This window comes from Lissotriton vulgaris, chromosome 6 (genome assembly GCF_964263255.1).
Source record: "Lissotriton vulgaris chromosome 6, aLisVul1.2, whole genome shotgun sequence".
Taxonomy (NCBI): domain Eukaryota; kingdom Metazoa; phylum Chordata; class Amphibia; order Caudata; family Salamandridae; genus Lissotriton; species Lissotriton vulgaris.
The window spans coordinates 1,919,658,580-1,919,679,538 of record NC_141694.1 but is presented as its reverse complement, the minus strand read 5'-3'; the positions used below and the strand labels follow the sequence as shown (position 1 = coordinate 1,919,679,538).

General features: G+C 45.4%; 1 pseudogene; it reads left to right on the top strand.

The window, feature by feature from the left end:
• Window positions 1–726: 726 nt before the first annotated feature.
• The window catches only part of LOC147709924 (olfactory receptor 2D2-like), a 40,027-nt pseudogene continuing 19,794 nt past the window's right edge, over window positions 727–20,959 (top strand).

Here is a 20,959-nt window from a genome sequence, read left to right as displayed (position 1 = left end):
AATGGATGTCAGACCAGGGGGGTATAGTGGTCTGCCTATTAGCATGAAGGGCTACTTCTGGGGCACAATAGAATATAAAGATAGACTTACAGTGTCTAAGGTGTACGTATCCTCCAAGGGAGATAACATTCTGGGGTGGCAAGCTCAAAAGGATTTAGGCACATACGTGGACCCAAACAAAACCCCACAAATTTTGGTTCAGGAAGTTAAGGGAACTAGGGACAGCATTGAGACAGAATTCAAAGAGGTGTTCAATGACCAATTGGGGTGCCTGAAGAATTACTCTCACAGGATAAAACTGAAGGAAAACGCTGTACCGGTGGTGAGGCGAGGAACCTTCTGATAGATATTCAGGAGGCAGTAAGAGACGAGCTGGAAAAGCTATACATCCTAGGGTTCATAGAATCGGTAGTAGCAACGGAATGGCTGGCGCCGATCGTCGCAGCAAGGAAAAAGGATGGATCGTTCCGCCTATGCATTGACCTCAGGGCATTGAACAAGGATGTGGCCGTTGACAAATTCCCTCTGCCAAACATTGCACAAATGATGAGTATGCTGGAAGGAGCAAGGGTATTCTCCACACTGGATCTGACCTTGGCCTACTCCCAGATCAAGCTCCATTAAGACTCACAGGAACTTACATCGTTCGTGACGCCCATGGGTGCATTCAAATTCAAGGGAATGCCTTTTGGGTTGGTCTCTGCAGCGGCGGTATTCCAGAGAATCATGGGAAGCATACTGAGAGGAATTCCCGGCGTTTTGTGTTACCAGGACGACGTACTCATGTTTGGCAGTGACAACGAACAACATGACAGAAGGTTGAGGCAAGTGCTGGCGAGGTTTAAGGACCAAGGCCTCACTGTGAAGAGGGAGAAGTGCAGAATTGGGTGCAAGGAGCTAGACTTTCTGGGGCACAAGTTGACACCTGGTGGGATCCGTCCAAAAGCCGAGCTGCAGAACACCATAACAAACTTGATGCCTCTGAATAACAAAGAAGAAGTAAAGTCTTTATGGGAATGCTGGAATTCTACAGTAAATTCATAAGGAACTTCGCGGGCAGAACATTCGCCATACGACACCTACTCAAGAAAGATGTAGTGTTCAATTGGGACGAAGAATGCCAGAAAGAATTCGAGGATGTAAAGAGAGCACTGGCAGAAGCACCCAGCCTGAAAGCGTTTGTACCAAACAGAAAGACGGTGGTACCGACCGACGTGAGCTCAAAAGGGCTAGGAGCAGTTCTCGCTCAAGTAGGGCCGTGTGGAGAGGAAACAATAGCCTTCGCATCAAGATCGTTACAGAAGTCTGAGATAAACTACTCTGTAATTGAGAAGGAGGCGTTGGCGGTACACTGGGCAATGAGCAAATTCAGAGACTTCATCTGGGGTACAAAATTCAACCCTTCGTAAAGACCACAAGCCTCTAGTTGAAGTGTTTAACTCCTTCCATGCTCATGACGAGCTCAGCTCGTCATGCAGTACACTGGAGCTGTGCTTATGACGAGCTGAGCTCGTCATGCAAAAGGAGATTTTGAAAATTTCAGCACAGGAGGAAAATCTGATTAGCAGCCAAGGTGTTAACAAGAAGGGACTTGACGCAATCTCGAGTAGAATCAGGCGATGGGTGGTAAATCTACAGGAATACACATTTTGTGTTGAATATGTACCTGGAACGAGGAATCTTGCAGCAGACTGCCTCTCGCGGCTGGTAGAAGAAAAGGAGGAAGACGAGTCCAAAGACAAGAATAGTGAAGACAAGGAAGACTTCCAAACAGAAAATGTGTGCGTGATCACTCAAGGGGCCATCAGAGAAGAGTCTTGGAAAGAGGCCCTGAAGGCAGACGACCTACTTATGGAAGTATGTGAGAGAGTAAAAGGGACATGGAGACACGAAGATAAACGAAGCGAAACACTACGCCCATTCTGGATGGTCAAGGAAGAACTGTCTGTGGTTGACGGGTGTCTGTTTAGAGGAACGAGGCTGATCCCACCCAAAACGGTGAGGGAAAAATTGGTTGATTTAGCCCATGACGTCATGTTTGGGCATCACCAAGACCAAACAGAGAATGCGAGAGGACTACTGGTGGCCGTGCATGGATCATACTATCTTAAGGAAAGTAAGAGATTGCATCCCTTGTACGGTTAGTGACAGGGTCTTGAAACAACACACACCGCCCATGATTTGCAGGCCATCCCCTTCGGGACCGTTGGATGAAGTGGCAGTGGACATAATAGGCCCTCTGAAGGGAGAACTACGCATACCGTACATCCTAGTCCTGGTAGTTTTGTACTCAAGATGGCCTGAGGTGAAGGTAGTACCTGAAATCCCCATAAAGACAGTCATTGAGTTCTAACAGGAGCTATTCCTCAGAGAAGGATCACTTAGCAGTTTGCTAAGTCAAGTCAAGTCAAGTCAAAGAATTTATATAGCGCACTACATACCCAGAGGGTCTCAAGGCGCTTAGGGAGGGGAAGAGGATTACTTGTCAAATATCCAAGTTTTAAGTTGCTTTCTGAATGCTAGGTGGTTCTGGGTAAGGCGAAGGTAAGTGGGGAGTGAGTTCCATGTTTTAGCAGCCAGGTATGAGAAGGATCTGCCTCCCATGGTTGTCTTGTTGATGCGAGGTACAGTGGCGAGGGCTTGGCTGGAAGAACGTAGTTGGCGGGAGGGGTGTAGAAGGACAGTCGTGAGTTGAGGCATTCTGGTCCGATGTCGTAGAGTGATTTGTGTGCATGGGTTAGCAGTCGGAAAGTGATCCTCTTATTGACGGGTAGCCAGTGGAGGTCTTTCAGGTGACCAGAGATGTGTTCGTTACGCGGGATGTCTAATATGATCCTGACTGAGGCGTTTTGGATTTGTTGGAGTTTCTTCTGGAGTTTAGCGGTAGTGCCTGCGTAGAGGGTGTTTCCGTAGTCCAGTCGGCTCGTGACCAGAGCATGGGTGACTGTTTTTCTGGTTTCAGTGGGGATCCAGCGAAATGTTTTTTTGAGCATGCGAAGAATGTTGAAGCAGGATGAGGATACGGTGCTGACTTGTCTGTTCATTGAAAGTGAAGAATCCAGGATGACGCCTAGGTTCCGTGCGTGGTCTGTCGGGATGGGTGCTTTTCCAAGGGCTTCCGGCCACCAAGAGTCGTCCCATGCAGAGGGGGATGTACCTAAGATGAGGACTTCTGTTTTGTCTGAGTTTAGTTTCAGACGGCTGTGTTTCATCCATTCGGCAACTTCTTTCATTCCTTCGTGTAGGTTAGTTTTGGCGGTGCTGGGGTCATTGGTGAGAGAAAGGATCAGTTGAGTGTCATCCGCGTAAGAGATGATGTTGAGGTTGTGTTGGCGGGCGATGGCCGCGAGGGGGCTCATGTATACGTTGAAGAGGGTGGGACTGAGTGAGGATCCTTGTGGTACACCACAAATGACTTCAGTGGCCTCGGACTTGAATGGTGGAAGGCGGACTCTCTGCGTTCTTCCGGTGAGGAACGAGGTGATCCATTCAAGTGCTTTTCCTTGTATTCCGATGTTTCTGAGGCGTTGTAAAAGGGTGCTGTGGCAGACTGTGTCGAAGGCTGCAGAGAGGTCGAGGAGGATGAGGGCGACTGTGTCTCCATTGTCCAGTAGAGTTCGAATGTCGTCTGTTGCTGCGATGAGGGCGGTCTCAGTGCTGTGTTTTGCTCGGAAGCCAGATTGTGAGGAGTCGAGGGATTTGTTGGCTTCGAGGAAAGCGGCGAGCTGGTTGTTGACAGCTTTCTCGATAACTTTGGCCGGGAATAGAAGGAGCGAAATGGGGCGGTAATTTTTGAGTTCGGTGGGGTCCGCTGTGGGTTTTTCCGAAGAGCGGTGAGTTCAGCGTGTTTCCAGCTTTCCGGGAAGGTGGCGGAGTTGAAGGAGCAGTTGATGACGTCTCGGAGGTGCGGTGCTATGACGGAGTTTGCTTTGTTGAAGATGTGGTGAGGACATGGGTCTGTGGGGGATCCTGAGTGGATGGAGTTCATCAGGCGGATGGTGTCCTCAGTGGAGATTGTGTTCCAGTCGTTAAGGGTGTTCAAGGGGGGAGAATGTTCATCATATGGTTGGGTGGGCTGGTCTCCGGGTTGGTTGTCGAAGCTGTTGTGGATGTCTGCAATTTTGTTGTGGAAGAATGAGGCTAGGGAGTCGCAGAGGGCTTGAGAGGGGGTGATGTCGTTGGAGTTGGCCGAGGGATTGGTAAATTCCTTGACGATGTTGAAAAGTTCCTTGCTGTTGTGGGCGTTGTTGTCTAGTCGATCCTTGAATGCTGTTTTCTTGGCCATTCGGATTAGTTGGTGGTGTATGCGGGTGGCGTTTTTGAAGGCGTCCTTGGTGCTGGTGGTTGGGTCTTTTTTCCAGGCCTTTTCAAGGGAGCGGCAGAGTTTCTTGGACTTCTTAAGATCATCGTTGAACCATGAGGTCTTCTTGCTGCCAGGTTTGCTTTGACGTTTTTTCAGTGGTGCTAAGGTGTCGGCGGTGTTGGATAACCATAGGGTGAAGTTGGCGGCGGCTTGGTCTGGGTTAGAAGAGTGGGCTGGGGTGTTTAGAAGGAGCGATGAGGAGATCTGGTCGATGGTGATTTTGTTCCAGTTTCTTTGCAGAGTTGGTTGGGGGTGGTTGATGGGTTTTGGTTTGTTGTAGGTGAAGTGAACGCAGCTGTGGTCAGTCCAGAGGAGATCCGTAGTATGGCTGAAGGAGACATGATTGCTGGAGGTGAAGATGGGGTCGAGTGTGTGACCCGCGATGTGGGTGGGGGAGGTGACCAGTTGTTTAAGTCCGAGGTTGGCGAGGTTGTCCAAGAGGCTGGTGGTGTTGCGGTCGTTGTTCTTTTCAAGGTGAAAGTTGAGGTCTCCCAGAAGGATGTAATCTTTGGAGGGGAGCGCGTGTGGAGTGATGAAGTCGGTGATGTCCTCACTGAATTTTGCGCGGGGTCCTGGTGGTCTGTAGAGGAGGGTGCCTCTGAGTGTGGTCTTGGGGTCGATGTGGATCTGGAAGTGAAGGTGTTCAGAGTTGGCGAGATTGACGTCAGAGCTGGTAGAGATGCGGATTGATTTTTTATGGACGATAGCGATTCCTCCTCCTGTGTGGCCGGTACGGTCCTTGCGTGTGATCTTATAATCTTCAGGGATGGCAATGGTGATGTCTGGGGCGGAGGAAGCGTTCATCCATGTTTCTGTTAGGAAGGCGACGTCTGGAGAGATGGTGTCTAGTAGATTCCATAGGTCAATGGCGTGTCTGTGGACCGATCGGGTGTTGAGAAGGATGCATTGTAGGTGATTGGGGTCGGGAATCTGTGGTGTGGTCTTAGCGGGGATGTTGTCGGTGGCGATGAATTTGCAGGAGTGGCAAGAGAAAGGTCCATGAGTGTGTCCAGGAGCGGCTTGGACGCAGTTGGGGGCGCGACCGGGGTTAAGGGCTAGGAGGGTGGCGGCATCGTAGGTAATGCGAGAGGGCTGGGGGGCGCGACGGGCGTAGACGGGCTTACCTTTGGCGCACCTTCGGCGCGGATTGGGCGCGGTCGCTGCGCGTGAACGCTGCGCGCGGGAAGAACTGTCATATATGGATAGTGGAGGGGGAGGGGCGAGGGCGGCTCAGCTGGGAGGCGGGGCGGGCTCCAGGGATCACAATAACAACAAAATGGAGGCGGAGGGGGGAGCACAGCGAAGCGCTAGGGAGAAACGCGCACAAACAGTCAAAGCAGCAGATGAAAAAAATGAAAGTGCAAATAAGTTAAATCGGCAAGCAGGCACACAGCAGGCAATTGAGACCACCCCGAAACCAACGGAAAGGTAGAACGGTTCTATAAGACCCTGATAGAAAGCATCCAGTTAGCTAAGGCTAATGGACTGAACTGGAAAGAAGAAATCACAAAACGTGTGGAAGCCCACCGTCTGACCCCAAACCAGACGACGGGGGTAAAAGAATCCAAGTGATCAAATTATATTTAAGTAATTTAATGTATATAGAACAGCACAGCAACACAGCTCCCAGGCTTACAGAGTCAGAGATAAACTGACTGCCTGGAAGCTTAGAATCATAGAGCATCATTCTAATGGAACTGTAATGATGTACAAGGAACAACACATAAAGATGACGTGATGCTAAGAATATAACATATCTCCTTTATATAAGGAAACAAAACATAAAAGCTAACAAACTAGAAATGAGAAGAAATTATCTAACATAGTCAAACATTCTTGCAGGAATAGATCTCAAGCGTGTGGAATCCTTAGCCCTATTAGCAATAGATTCATCAGATCTATCTGTGCTTTGAGTGTCATGAGAAGTACGCGGAATAGATAAATCAGACTGCAAGTTACCCTGAAAATGATTATGGGATGTATCACCAGTCCCATAATTTTCTGGGCATCTAGAAACCCGTCTGATGTTCCACAACCTGCCATCCTGAGTTATAATAGAATTTCTGAATACTTTGGTGATCTTAATAGGTCTATAAAACTTACTGGAACACTTGGATTGTATACCTGTTTTTTTTAATCCTCACCCATTCTCCCACTTTAAAATTATGTTGTTTAGTGTTCCACTTCTTGTCAAACCAATTTTTGTACTTTCTCTGTTTCTCCTTAACTCTTGGAGTGGTATGTACTTTGTCATAAACATTTTTAATATTACCCTCACATTTCTCTTTAAGCCACCAAGGACAAATTTTTGACACAGGATCCCTACCTTTCAACAACTGAAAAGGACTAACTTCTGTCGTAGAGTGTGGTGTAATCCTATACATCCAGAGTCTTTCCCTCAACAAGTGTTTCCACTCACCATTCTCCTTAATTACCTCCGAAATATAATCCTTCAAAACTCTGTTAAATCGTTCCACCTGTCCGTTCTCATGGGGTGCATACAAAGATGTGGTAACATGCTTTATGCCCTGACACTTAAGATACTCCTCCATATCATTCGAAATCAATTGCACCCCATTATCAGTGACAATGATAGAAGGACATCCTTCTCTAGAAAAAACTTCCCTAAAAAACTCCAAAACTTTATTTGTTGTGGCCATTGGCACCAACTTAACTTCTGGCCATTTTGAGTGTTAATCTACTAACACTAAAGCATAACGTGTATCAAATGGTAGATTAAGAAAAGGACCTGAAATATCAAATGCCAGTTTCTTCCAAGGTTCCTCTGGCCAATCCACATTCTTAAGTGGAGGAATATTGACTTCAAGCATTTTATCATTCGCACAACACATGCCACACTCTCTGACCACACGGTCAACAATACGATCCATTCCCGGCCACCAAACATAACTCCTTATCAACCTTTTCATAGCCGACATTCCTGGATGTGAACCATGTGCCAATTTGAGAATTGTATCTCTTACTCCAAAAGGTGGAACACACTTACCTTTTTGTAAATAAAATCCCCATCCAACTTTAACTCTTCTGAAACTTTAAACATAGGCATGAGTTCTTCAGAAACATCCTTCCTCTTTGGCCATCCTTCCACTATATAACTTTTAAATCTCTGCCACAACATATCATCTTCCTCTGATTCCTTCCACTTTATCTCTGAAATATCCTCAAACGCTCCAGCCACCACATCCTGGATAGTGGTAACAACATCTAAATCATCAGTACCCTTCTCAGATACCGACTCACACGGATGACGTGACATAAAATCAGCTGTCACATTTTTTTTTCCAGGAACAAATTCAGTATTAAAACAATATTCTTGTAACCTTGATGTGAGCCTCGCAATTCTTGCCGTTGCATTCCAACCTCCACCTGGTGAGAGTATATTTACCAACGGCTTCTGATCTGTTCTTAACGTGAACTTGTTACCCCAAATGTAATTTCTATAATGCTCTATAGCCCAGACACACGCTAGTAACTCCTTTTCTATCACAGCACAACGCCTCTCCGTTTCATTTAATGTCCTTGATGCAAAACAAACATTCCATTCTGTGTTGCCACAAATCTGTGATAAAACTCCTCCAATGCCATATAAACTGGCATCTACCGTGATAATGCAATTTTTTTTCAACAAAACGGTCTTAATGTTGGAGCATTCAAAATATCTTGTTTGATGCTAGAAAAAGCCTTTTGTTGCATTTCAGACCATTCAAATTCCGCACCATGTCTCAATAATACCCTTAACGGCTCCATCTTTGTCGCAAAATTGGTAACAAATTTAGAATAGTATTCACACAAGCCTGTAAATGACAATAATTGTTCTTTGGATTTAGGAGCTGGAGCATTAAGGATACCATCAACATTAGACTTCTTTGGTACAACCCCATCCCCTGTGAGCGTATGCCCCAAATACTCCACAGTTCTCTGAAACATTTTACATTTGCTACCTTTCAACGTCAAACCATTTTCTTTTAACCTATGACACACTTCTGTCAAATGTTTTAGATGATCTTGATCATTGGCTGAAAACATTAATATATTATCTTGAAAGAATTTTACAAAACATTCAACATCCCTGAACACATTAAACATAATTGTTTGAAATACAGAATCCGCCGAAGCTAAGCCAAATGGCATCCTCGTATATTGGTATAGTCCCTGTGGAGTAATAAATGCAGTCAAAGTTTTTGAATCTTCCGTCAAAGGAACCTGATGATAAGCTGATCTCAAGTCCAATGTGGAGAACACTTTGACACCTTCAAGCATAGAAACAACTTCATTTATGTTTGGTAACGGGTGACAATCCACAATGATGCCTGTATTTAGAGCTCTTAGATCGACACACAATCTCAATTTTTTTGTCCGGTTTCCGTACTAAAACTACGGGTGAAACCCATTCAGATGAGTTAATAGGTTCAATGATGCCATCAGCAACCAGCTCATTTAGCATCTCTTTTAACTCTTCTCTTACATTAATTGGAACCGGTCTAATTTTTTGTCCAACAGGTGTGACTTGTTCCTTAAGTCTGATCTGATGAGCATAGTTCTTGAGTTTTCCCAAAGAATCTGAAAACACTTCTTTAAAGGAATCTTTCACCCACTTTTCCATGTTTACCAGCATCAGGTTCAGAAATATAATTTATACCCCATGATTAATCCAAGACTACTGGATCCTTAAGTCTAGGATTCAACATTATGCAGAGCTTCCATTGATCTTTTCAACCAAGAACATTTATACCCTTCACCGCTATATACAGATGTATGTTGGCAAATCTTTTCCTAAAATGCAGAACCGTTTCAAAATAGCCCATCATATCACTATGTGATCCATTATAACATAGAGGGTTTATGTCTGATGGTACAATTTTAATAATATCCCAAACACTACTCAATTTCTCTTCAAAATACTCTCTTGAAATCATGGTCCAAGGTGACCCAGAGTCAGCCATGAGATTAAGTTCCACACGGCACACTTGTTCTAGACACATAGGAGGGTTAATCACTAAACTGATGTTCGAATCTTGAATTTTCCCTACTGTTTCCATTAAGGATACTACAAAACCTGAATTGGATGTACTCTCCACATACTTGTCTTCTCTTCTGGGAAACAGCACTTGTCCAACTCCTTCTTGCATATACAAAATCCTGGACTGATATTGATTAATATTTTTCTTTTGATCTCTACACATGTTTGCAAAGTGTCCAATCCTTCCACAGTTTTTACATTCTCTTTTAATAGCCGGACATCCATTAAATGAGGCAATGTGACCTCTATTTCCATATCTGTAACAAGTCATACTTCTCTCGTTCCTATCAAACCTCTTAAACCCAGCACCATGTGTATTCTGAGACATAAATGGCTTTGAACTGTGTGTCTCATTCTTTGGTTCATCTTTCCGTTTTATGGTACATACTTCTTCCGTACTATTACTATTTTTTTCACTAATATCCTTGACTGTGTGCATCCATTTCTCTGTTTGTTCGAAAGCTTTGGCCGTTGAAATAGCCTCAGATAGTTTGGGATTACCCATAACCCATAGTTGTTCTTGCATTTTTTTTACATTTAACATGCACTATAATTTGATCCCTTATCATTTCATCAGAGATAGTTCCAAAATTACAATGCAAACTAAGTGAACGTAGAGCAGTCAAAAATTCATCAAAAGATTCCGAGTCTTGTTGTTTCCTGGTATAAAATTTGAACCTATTTAGAGCAATATTACTAGTAGGTTTAAACCTTTTTTCCATCCTTAATAGAGCTTCAATGTAAGAATGTGTTGCTTCTGCATTCTCTGAAACAGATATTTGAGGCAAAGTCCTAAACACCATTTGTCCCTCCGAACCAAGACAATGTAATAATATGCTTTTTTTTCTTTCTGCCCCCATCCTTTCTCCATCTATTGCCTTCATGTAATTTATAAACTCTTCTTTCCATCTTGCCCAGGGTAATGGTGGATCACCCTTTGTTTGTAAAAATGTTGCTGGTGGATCAAATTGCATTGCCATATCTCTCTTAGAAACAAGTATTGAGTACTAGTTATGTTTAATATTGATTACAAAAGAATTAAATAAATAAATAAATAAAATTAATAAAATAACACCCTGTGTACTTGTCTTATGCCTTCCAAGTTTCAACATTAGTATCTTCCCTTTTTTTTTATAACAGTCTAAATGTATTAATTCTGTTTTAGGTTAAAACTTATAAATATCTGTGGGTTTGCAATGTTTTCCTTTTTTTTAAAGTCAAACAGTCTTCAATTTCGTAAATTCTATCTGAATATGAGGGAACACACTTACTTCAATTCACTTGGTAAATGTTTATGGATACATCCGTGTAAATAATTCCTCCGTTTTTATCTGATAATACAAACAAAAAGAAGTATCGAGTCCTTTACAGCTAGCGTTTCCATTGCTAAGGTGTTAACAAGATAAACCAAGATGGCCGCCACGTTTTTGCGCGATGACGTCCATCCCTGCATGCATTGCGTCTCCCACGATGCTTTGCGACACTCTCGGCAACAGAGAATCTGAGCGGGACGAAGATTCGCTTCAAGAAACTCTGTCTCTTGTTGACTTTTAAAAATGTTAACGCTCCGTGCCAGTAAGCGTTCAAGTTTACCTTTGAACGTGTTGAAGTGTCGAGGATCAATTTTAAATAAAGAAAGTCACTTTACCTTCGTTTTAGGAAGTCCGATTACATGCTCTTCATGCCGCTTACAGTCCATAGCTTTCTTTTCCTATAGTATTTTCTTTAGAAATCCTTTTTTTCCGAATATGTGAAATAAAAATATAACTGCTTGTAATAATCCACCGCCGCTTTCTTCCTTTTCCTCTTGTATTCAGTAAAATGTCAAATTTCGATATAAATGACTCATCTCTTTTTTTTTTTAAATGCTTTTTGAAATTCGTTGGGTTCAGGAAAAATGTTCTCTTCTGTGCTGATGCCTGGGTGTTGAGAGTCTTCTTCCTCACCTCATCGCCATTAAAAGAATCCAAGTGATCAAATTATATTTAAGTATTTAATGTATATAGAACAGCACAGCAACACAGCTCCCAGGCTTACAGAGTCAGAGATAAACTGACTGCCTGGAAGCTTAGAATCATAGAGCATCATTCTAATGGAACTGGACTGATGTACAAGGAACAACACATAAAGATGACAAGATGCTAAGAATATAACAGGGGGCAACCCCTTTTGAACTGCACTAAGCGAGAAAACCTAACACCAAACTATCACCAGGATGGATGGGTTGGCACAAAGGATGGACTGATCACTCTAGGGCGTCTAAAGATATAGACAGACAGGGCAAGGCCACGTTAGAATGGAAGGAAATGTTCAATAGATATCACTCCACTCGTGATGCGGGGTTCAGGGTGGGAGATGATATAAAAATCAGAGCACCCACAGGGAGAGTGAGTTGGTCGGAGTTCAGCAGACCCACAAAGATTGTTCCATTATTCAGAAACGCTGTGAAAACCCAGGAGGGAAAGATTTGGAACTTGGGAAGAGTGGTGAGGTATCATCCCCTAAAGGAAGACACTGGCAGGGAGGGAGTGAGAGAGGACAAGCCCCAGGTGCAAGGACAACTGCCTCCTAGGAAGTGCTTTGTAATAGCTCACCCTGCCAGCAGGACAAGCCGGAGAGTGGTTAGACTGCCCAGACATCTGGAGCAATATGTGACTAAATAATGCGGGGTTTGTCCTGATAACGTTCTTGTTGACTATTTGCATTTTGTTATGTATGGAAGGGGGATGTCTGGTATCTTCCACCCTGTCCCTCCACCACCCTCCTGTCCCATAACACGCCGTGGAACGCTCCGTGGTGACATCACTTAGAATGTCACCACTGAGAGGGATCCAAGGCGAGCGCCGGAATTGACTCCCTGACCAGTGGTGTTGCGGTGTGACTCCAGCTGTGGTTGAGGTCATGTGCAGAGTTACTGACTGATAACTGTCTCTCTAATAAATACTTCGAGATACATATCATTGCCTCCCTCGCCTCTTTTGGTACTTACCACAATGGTGTTAATCTCTTCATCCGTGTGGCTGAGTCCAGGGTTTCTGCCATTCTTACGGTGATGGTGTTCTAGATGTGTATCTTAGGTTCTCTGTGATTAGGTCAGAGGCAGTATATTCTGATCGTCCTTCTTCAGAGATATTTTTCTCTCGAGTATGAAGGTGTGGGAATTTCTGCGATTCGAGAACCCCCACAGCTGTACTCTGCTTTAGTAATCTTAAAATAATGTGAAAGAGAGAGTCCCGATCCTGCCTGGCATCAATGAAAATTGTGGAGCAATGTTACACTTACCAGACATGCAATGGGTAACCTACACGCAGATGGCTATCTACAAGCAGTAGGGGAACTTGCTTACATTCAACTCATCCAAGGATGGCAGGGCCTCTTCAGTGTGCACACCTCTACCCTAGTCATCCCTGAAGAAGCTTTGTCCACACTGTTCCAACATAAATTACAGAAGAAATTAACTTTTTTGCATCAGGAATGACAGAAAATAACTGGTTGATTATTTTGGCTAGCTCAGTAAAGGACATTTTGGAAGAAATCGTACTGTTCACTGACACTCAAGTAAATTTGGGAGGGTCCATACCCTTCATCCCTTGTCAGACAATAGCGAACATATGCTGTTACAAATCACTAGGTGAAAAATGCTAAAGCTGATCAACAATACTGAGCTTGACCCAAATAATGTCAAGGCAGGACTAAGAGCCATCTGCCTCATAGTGATGCACCATCGGTATGTTTTGGACTTAATGACCGCAATGGAAGGAGGGGTGTGTGCCAAGATTGGCATATCTTGCTGTAGATTTATCCATGCCAACGACATACACAACAAGATGCCATACAAGCAATGCATTGACTACAAGCTGTCATGAGAAAGGGGGGAGGTGCCCCTGAGCAGGACTGGTCATTTGATTGTTTTTCCTGGCTCCCCAATGTTTGACTAGGCTATGCTTGTGAGAAGTTAGTCTGGCATTTGATTTCCACTATTCTAGTAAGCACCTTGCACCAGTCTAAACAGCCCTTATTGATGGTGGTTGTACAGTCAACCTTATAGACAAGCTATCCTAGTAGAAGCATGGACCAGCAGTCTTAGGCTAAACTCCAAAGAGCATGTGAAGCTGTTTGTTTTACCAATTATAATCCCTTAATACCAAATGAAAGGACACCACACAAGGTATATATCAAATAAATATGTATTTATTTCTAACAGAACCCCTGTGAACTCTTTTTGAGGTCAGAGATCGAAGTACATCACAAGTTACTTAAATAGCATAGGATAAGTTGCACAAATACAGTTTTGCCCTAGGGGCCTCACAAACCATATACTAAGTAAGTGGTATAAGAACCACTTCAGAAAAAGTGAATAGGCCTAGGGCCTAAGGAATCACTGGGGCTACACTAGACAACCAAAGGTTAGGAAGTAAGAGACCCACGGGAGACACGTGCAGTGTCTAAACACAGTCACAAGTTACCATTGACTTATAATGGAGAACAAAGAAGTTACAAAGTTATAGATTTAGGGCACTTCCGGATGGACTACGACAAAACAACTTTAGACTAGGACACTTGGATAGTCAATACCCATGGGAGCACAGGAGTACTCAAGTTACCTCACCCAGGGAAGCCGGGTGCATAGGTGTTTTTTGTTATCGGATTTCGTCGATGTTTTTTATGGAGATCTGTGAAGAAGTGCTGCAGGCGACCAGAGGTAAAGTGTCCGGGTGGATCCAAGGGTGGATTGAGGAACTGAAGAACCTGAAAGCAGAGGGGACAGAGTCTGGGTCACTAGCCAGTGACCAGGAAGAAAGCAGGCGATGTCGAGGAGATTTCAGGTGAGGAGGTGAAGCTTGTCTCTGCAGCCACGAGGACCAGGAGGCGTCAACGACAACCAGGAGCTGGATTCAAGCTGTCCCACAAATGATCTGGTTGACTGCAGCCTCGGTATCCGGATTGGACCCAACAAGCCTTGGCAACTCCAACCCATGCAGGAAGTGAAGATTTGCTTTGAAGCAAGGTCTGGGGAGCTTCTCCGAAGTTACTGGCGGTGCCTGTTTGCACAGAGTGGTCACTCCTTGACCACAGGGGAGATGTCTTCAGTGTTCTAGTCAGTATAGAATGTCGAAGGTCCAAGAGTTTCGTATCACTTGGATAGTCAATACCCACAGGAGCACCGGCGTACTTGAGTTACCTCCCCCAGGGAATCCAGGTGCATAGGTGTCTTTTGGTGTCGGGTTTCGTCAATGTTTTCTATGGAGATCTGCGAAGAAGTGCTGCAGGCGACCAGAGGAAAAGTGTCCGGGTGGATCCAAAGGTGGATAGAGGAACTGAAGAACCTGAAAGCAGAGGGGACAGAGTCTGGGTCACTAGCCAGTGACCAGGAAGGAACCAGGAAGGAACCAGGAGATGTTGAGGAGATTTCAGGTGAGGACGTATAGCTTGTCTCTGCAGACACGAGGACCAGGAGGTGTCGACGACAACCAGGAGCTGGATTCGAGCTGTCCCACAAATGATCTAGTTGACTGCGGTATCGGTATCCAGATTGGACCCAACAAGCCTTGGCAACTGCAACCCATGCAGGAAATGAAGATTGGTTCCGAGTCAGACCAGCAAAGTGTGGGGAGCTTCTCCTTTAGAAGGAAGCTGAAGCAACCCTGGAGCAGCCACGCCAGTAGTGTAAATTCAAAAAGAAGTCTTCAGAGGGCTAACTAGCCAGCAGGCTAGCAACCGGGAAGACTCATCAAGCTGAAATGCAGGAGCAGGCCCCATGTGGCACTCATGGAGCTTGGAGGGCTGAGCTTTGGTGCAAATAGTGCTCAGGTCTGGGGCTTCGCATACCCCAATGCACAACTGCGAGGGTACATCAGGATTTGAGCACCTAGCAAAATTCAGGAAGTCCAGGGTGTCCGGTCCCATGTCTCTCGTGTCCCCCACGGGTCTCAGCTTTGCTGTGAATGTGGATCGGAGTCAGTGAAGTCTGGAAGTCCAGATCCTGAGTCACTGAGTCTTTGGGTTCCAGCAGGAGCATTGACAAAGCAGACTGTAAAGTTACTGGTGGTGCCTGTTTGCACAGGGTGGTCACTCCTTGACCACAAGGGAGATGTCTTCAGTCTTCTAGTCGGTATAGAACATTGAAGATCCAAGAGTTTCATATCAGAGTTTCATTCCAGAATAATCTAATGTCTGTAGACACAGCTCCTATCTTTATACTGATTTTAGAGGCTGGATTACCTGCTAGGTCCCTCCTATGGGTGGACCTGGGAAGGGGGTGGTTACACCCCTTTTCCTTTGTCCAGTTTCACACCAGAGTGGGGCTGGAGTGCCCCAGCAACTGGTTTGAACCGGGCTATGCATGGAGCACCTTGTGTGCCCCAGGCAGTGTCTGTAAAAGCATCTTTCCATTCAACCCACCCTGCCCCAATACACTACAGGCTGCTTGGGGAGGTGCTAGCACCTTCCTTGATAGGAAACCTATTGTTCAGGCCTCCCCTGCCGGAGTTTCCCCAGCTGCAGGAGGTCAGACTCACGTCTGTGGCAGCAGCATCCATTTTGTGATGCTGAGGCTATGGTTAACTTTAAGCGGGTAAAGCAGTAACTACATGTCTTTTCCCTCTAGAAGGGTGGAATGCTACCCCCGCCACCAGAACTGGCAGGGGGGTAGTATTCCAAAGTGTTTGACACCTCCATGACATGTTTTGATAAAGCCAAACCAAAGTTAGCATTATCCACGAGGATTATCATGCACTTAAGAGTATATGGTATGGCTATATCACCGAACAGCTATAAGGAGATGGTTCTGAAAGCGCAGAGGGGGTCAGCTTATGCTAGGGCAGCCTCTCAAATAAAACCAAGCACCCTTCCTCCAGGATTGGTAAATCCTGCCATAGGAGTGACTTATAGGTTTCTACGTGTCTATAGATCAGGTAGATATACTATTTCTAAGTAATGGGTGATTACACCACCTTACCCAAGCTAAGTGATCAGCCTGTGGTGTCAGTTTAGATGGCTGCCAGGGGTGGCATAATACATGTTGCAGCCCCTGGTATGCCTTGGATGCACCTGTGCCCTGGGTACCTATGGTACACTATACAGGGGCTCACAAAGGTGACCCAATACCCATTCAGGTATGTACCTAAAGTACATGGTATCAATTTATAGAGAGAACAGCTGGGCTGTGGGTCTGATTAGGAGACCGGCAGCCACACTAAAGTAAAAAAAAACAGAGAATTAAGCAAAAAGTGGGGGTGACCTTAGGAAGCAGACCCTACCCTCCTACACAACCCCTCCCCCCCAAATGTAGGGACATTAAACTAACCATGACCAGTTGAGTCTTCATGTTCTAAGTGGAAATATCTGAAGAGTCCATCTGCATTGGCATGGTCAGTCCCAGGTCTATGTTCCACTGTAAAGTCCATCCCATTTAGGGAAATTGATAACCTAAGCAGTTTGGGATTTTCACCCTTCATCTGATTTAGCCACAAGAGGGGCTTATGGTCTGTCTGAATCTTGAAGTGAGTACCAAACAAGTATGGTCTCAGCTTCTTCGGGGACCAAACCCCAGCAAAGGCCTCTGTTTCAACAGCTGACCAACAGCCTTCTCCTAATAAAAGCTATTGGCTGGTCTTGACCATCTTTATTCAATTGTGAAAGAACAGTACCCACACCCAATTCAGAAGCATCTGTTTGAACAATGAATTCCTTGGAGTAATCTGGACTTTGCAGAATTGGTGCAGTGCACATGGCCTGCTTCAGGTCATCAAATGCCTTTTGACAGCTTACTGTCCACTGAACTTTCTTTGGCATTTTCTTTGAGGTCAAGTCATTAAGAGGAGTCACAATGGACCCATAGTTCTTAACAAACTTCCTGTAGTAACCAGACAGGCCCAAGAAAGCTCTGACCTGTGTCTGGGTGGTTGGAGGAGTCCAGTCCTTTGTGGTCTGGATCTTGCTCTCCAATGGTTGAACCTAACCTCCACCTACCAGGTGGCCCAGGTATACAACCTTGCTCTGCCCTATCTGGCACTTGGTAGCCTTGATAGTTAGTCCTGCCTTTTGCAGGGCCTGCAAAACATTTTTCAGGTGGACCAGGTGATCTTCCCAAGTGGAGCTAAGACAGCAATATCATCAAGAAAAGCTGCACAGTAGTCATCCAGACCTGAGAGGACTTGGTTCACTAACCTTTGGAATGTGCAGGTGCATTTTTCAAGCCAAAGGGTATTACCACACATTTATAATGACCTCCTGGGGTTGAAAATGCTGTTTTGGCTTTTGCATCATCAGCTAGTCTGATCTGCCAGTAGCCAGCTGTCAGGTCAAATGTACTCAAAAACTTGGCAGAAGCCAATCTGTCAATGAGCTCATCTGCTCTTGGTATTGACAGCAGTGCAGCCTCTGTAATCCATGTAAAACCTCATCTCTCTCTTACCATCTTGGGTGTGAGGTTTTGGCACTAGGACTTCAGGACTGGCCCAAGGGCTCTCTGAGGGCTCAATGGCTCCCAACTCCAATATCTTTTGGACCTCTGTCCTGATACATTCCCTGACATGATCAGGTTGCCTGTAGATTGTACTCTTCACAGGCAGACTGTCCCCAGTGTCCACTTCATGAGTGCACCAGGTAGTCTGACTTGGAGTCAGTGAAAGCATATGTCTGTAATCCTGCAGAACCTTTCTGCAGTCCCTCTGCTGCTGATCAGTGTGGCTGTCTGCCAAGACTACACCATCAACTGATCCATCATCAGGGTTCTGAGAGTGCAGGTCTGGGAGAGGGTCACTCTCTTCCTTCTGTCCTTCATCAGTAGCCGTGAGCAAGCCCATGTCAGCCCTGTCAACATATGGTTTCAGTTTGTTGACATGAAGCACCCTGTGGGGGCTCCTGGGAGTTCCAAGATCAACCAAATAGGTTACCTCTCCCTTCTGTTCAACAATAGTGTGGGGTCCAGACCATTTGGCGTGGAGTGCTGCGGGGGCCACTGGCTCCAACACCCACACTTTCTGCCCTGGCTGGTAAACAGTCAGTACAGCCGTTTGGTCATGCCAGGCTTTTTGAAGTTCTGGCTAGCCTCAAGGTTTTTGGATGCCTTTTTCGTATACTAAGCTATCCTGGAAAGGAGACCAAGTACATAATCCACTATGTCTTGCTTTGGAGCTTTGAGAGGTAACTCCCATCCTTCCTTCACCAGACAAAGGGGTCCTCTTACAGGGTGCCCAAACAGAAGTTCAAAAGGGCTGTAACCAACCCCCTTCTGTGGGACCTCTCTGTAAGCAAACAAAAGGCAGGACAGAAGGATGTCCCATCTTCGCCTAAGCTTTTCAGGTAAACCCTTGATCATGCCCTTGAAGGTCTTGTTGAATCTCTCCACCAGACCATTGCACTGTGGATGGTAGGGTGTGATGAACTTGTAGTTGACTCCACACTCTTTACACATAGCAGTCAATTGTCCAGACATAATGTTTGCACCTCTGTCTGAGGCAACCTCCTTCAGAAAACCCATTCTTGAGAAAACTCCCAGGAGGGCTCTTGTCACAACAGGTGCTGTTGTAGTCCTTAGGGGAATAGCTTCTGGGTATCTGGTGGCATGATCCACTACCACCAGAATAAACCTGTACCCAGATGCTGTTTGGGGATCCATTGCTCCAACAATGTCTATCTCAACTCTCTCAAAGGGAACCCCCACCACAGGTAGTGTTATTAGGGGGGGCCTTTGTGGCACCTGATTTGCCACTGGCTTGGCAGGTGACAGAGGAGCGACAAAACTAGTTGGTGTCTTCTGACATTTGAAGCAGGTGAAGTGCGGGACAAGCCTGTCCCAAGTCTTGTTCTGGCCAACATGTTCTGCTAGGGGAATATCATGGGTTAAGGTGAGAAGGAAGCGCCTGAATGCCAAAGGTATGACCAACCTCCTGGAAGCACCAAACTTGGGGTCTCTAGCCTCTGAATACAGGAGCCCTCATCCCAATACATTTTATGGGTACCTGTAGCATTCCCAGCAGCCTCAGCAGCAGCTTGCTGTCTGAGGGGTTCAAGAGAAGGGCAGTCCAACTGCGTCTGCCTCAGATCTGCCCCTGAAGGTCCCCCTGTCCCAAGAAATTCAACCTGATCAGGCTCAAGCTCTTCTAGGACAGTTCCGTCTTGGGTCTCACAATCAGCTTCCTTGGATGGCTGATCCTCATTCTGAGGCAAGGGGGAAGGCACTGCCTTAATCCTACTGCTTCTCCTCCTGGTAGGCAACTATTTGCAGGATCCAGGGCCTGTTCGGTGTTGCACTTTTTGTGGAACAGTTGCCTTAGGGGCAAAAGTGGTTGGAGCTGCCTCCTTTTTCGTGCATTCACTGGTCCAGTGAGTGTTACTCTTATAAAAGTTGCACCATGGTTTCTTTGGACCTTCCTTCTTTTTAGTTTGTTGGGGACCCCCACCAGAAGAAGCTTTTTGGGGACCTTGAGAAGACTTCTGGTATTTTGCTTTCTCCCCACCCCTTTGGTCTTGCTTCTTCGGATCACCACCTTGGTTCTGTACCTTATGCTTCACCCTGTGTCAGGGTTGACAAGGCAAATCAAGGTAGGTAACACTGAATCCACATAATACACCATCAGACACTAAGGCACAAGGTTACCAAGGCAAGTATAGGTAGAAAATACCGAATCAATGTTAATTCCCACAAGACAATGAGATAAAGACGGAATAGACAGAGCAGACTGAAGTTAGAACGAAAATCCAAGATGGCTACCGAAAGCGCCAGGAAAAGACTACCGCTAAGCGCACTAGTGTTTGCAGGCAATCGGAAAGAACCAGGTGTTGAATGCGCATTGCTGTGCACTTCACCTGAGTTCTGAGGAGGAGGAGCACCAGTCTCAGTGAAATTTTGTTGCGAAGTCTGTTAGGGAAAGAATAAGGCGTCATGAAATAATAAAGGTTCTAGAGTCAGCGGAAAAAAACGAAGTCCATCCTATTTCAAGTTAGCCCTTTCCATTATATTGTTGCCGCATTTTCGGAGTTAGAAGCTAGTGCAAAGGAGAGAAACGAATGTTTATAGACAATAGTGAGGCGCAGAGGAAATACGGACACAAGAGGTTGGGGGCTTCTTGTAGCTGAATTGTAGTACGCAAGGAAGTAAACAGTGATAGTATTTGAGCATATTCTTAGTGAGACATGAGAGAAGTAGTCAAGCATAAACTACAGGAAAACATGAAGTCTAAGACCACATTTAAGACACTGACAAATACATTAAAAAGCATAACACTAGAGTGGAGTAACTCGACGTGTAAGCAGACTGGAAGAAAGGTTCGAGAAGAAGTGTTCCAGGTGAAGAATGCGAGAGGGAGAGAAAGGAAAATAAACATAATACTCCTCTGTACTGCCTGATGGACCTGGGTCAGATGCCTTTTCTTCATCATACTCCACTAATATATCTATCAGGTGCTTAGAGGTGGGGCTTTGTCCTTGTCTTAGTCTTCTGACTGTACTTAAACTTCTCAATTCATGATAAGTGAATGTGTCATACTTAGAAGGTGACCTGGGAGGGTCAACTTCTGTGAGGGGAGGCACACTAGGCTCTCCTCCTAAGG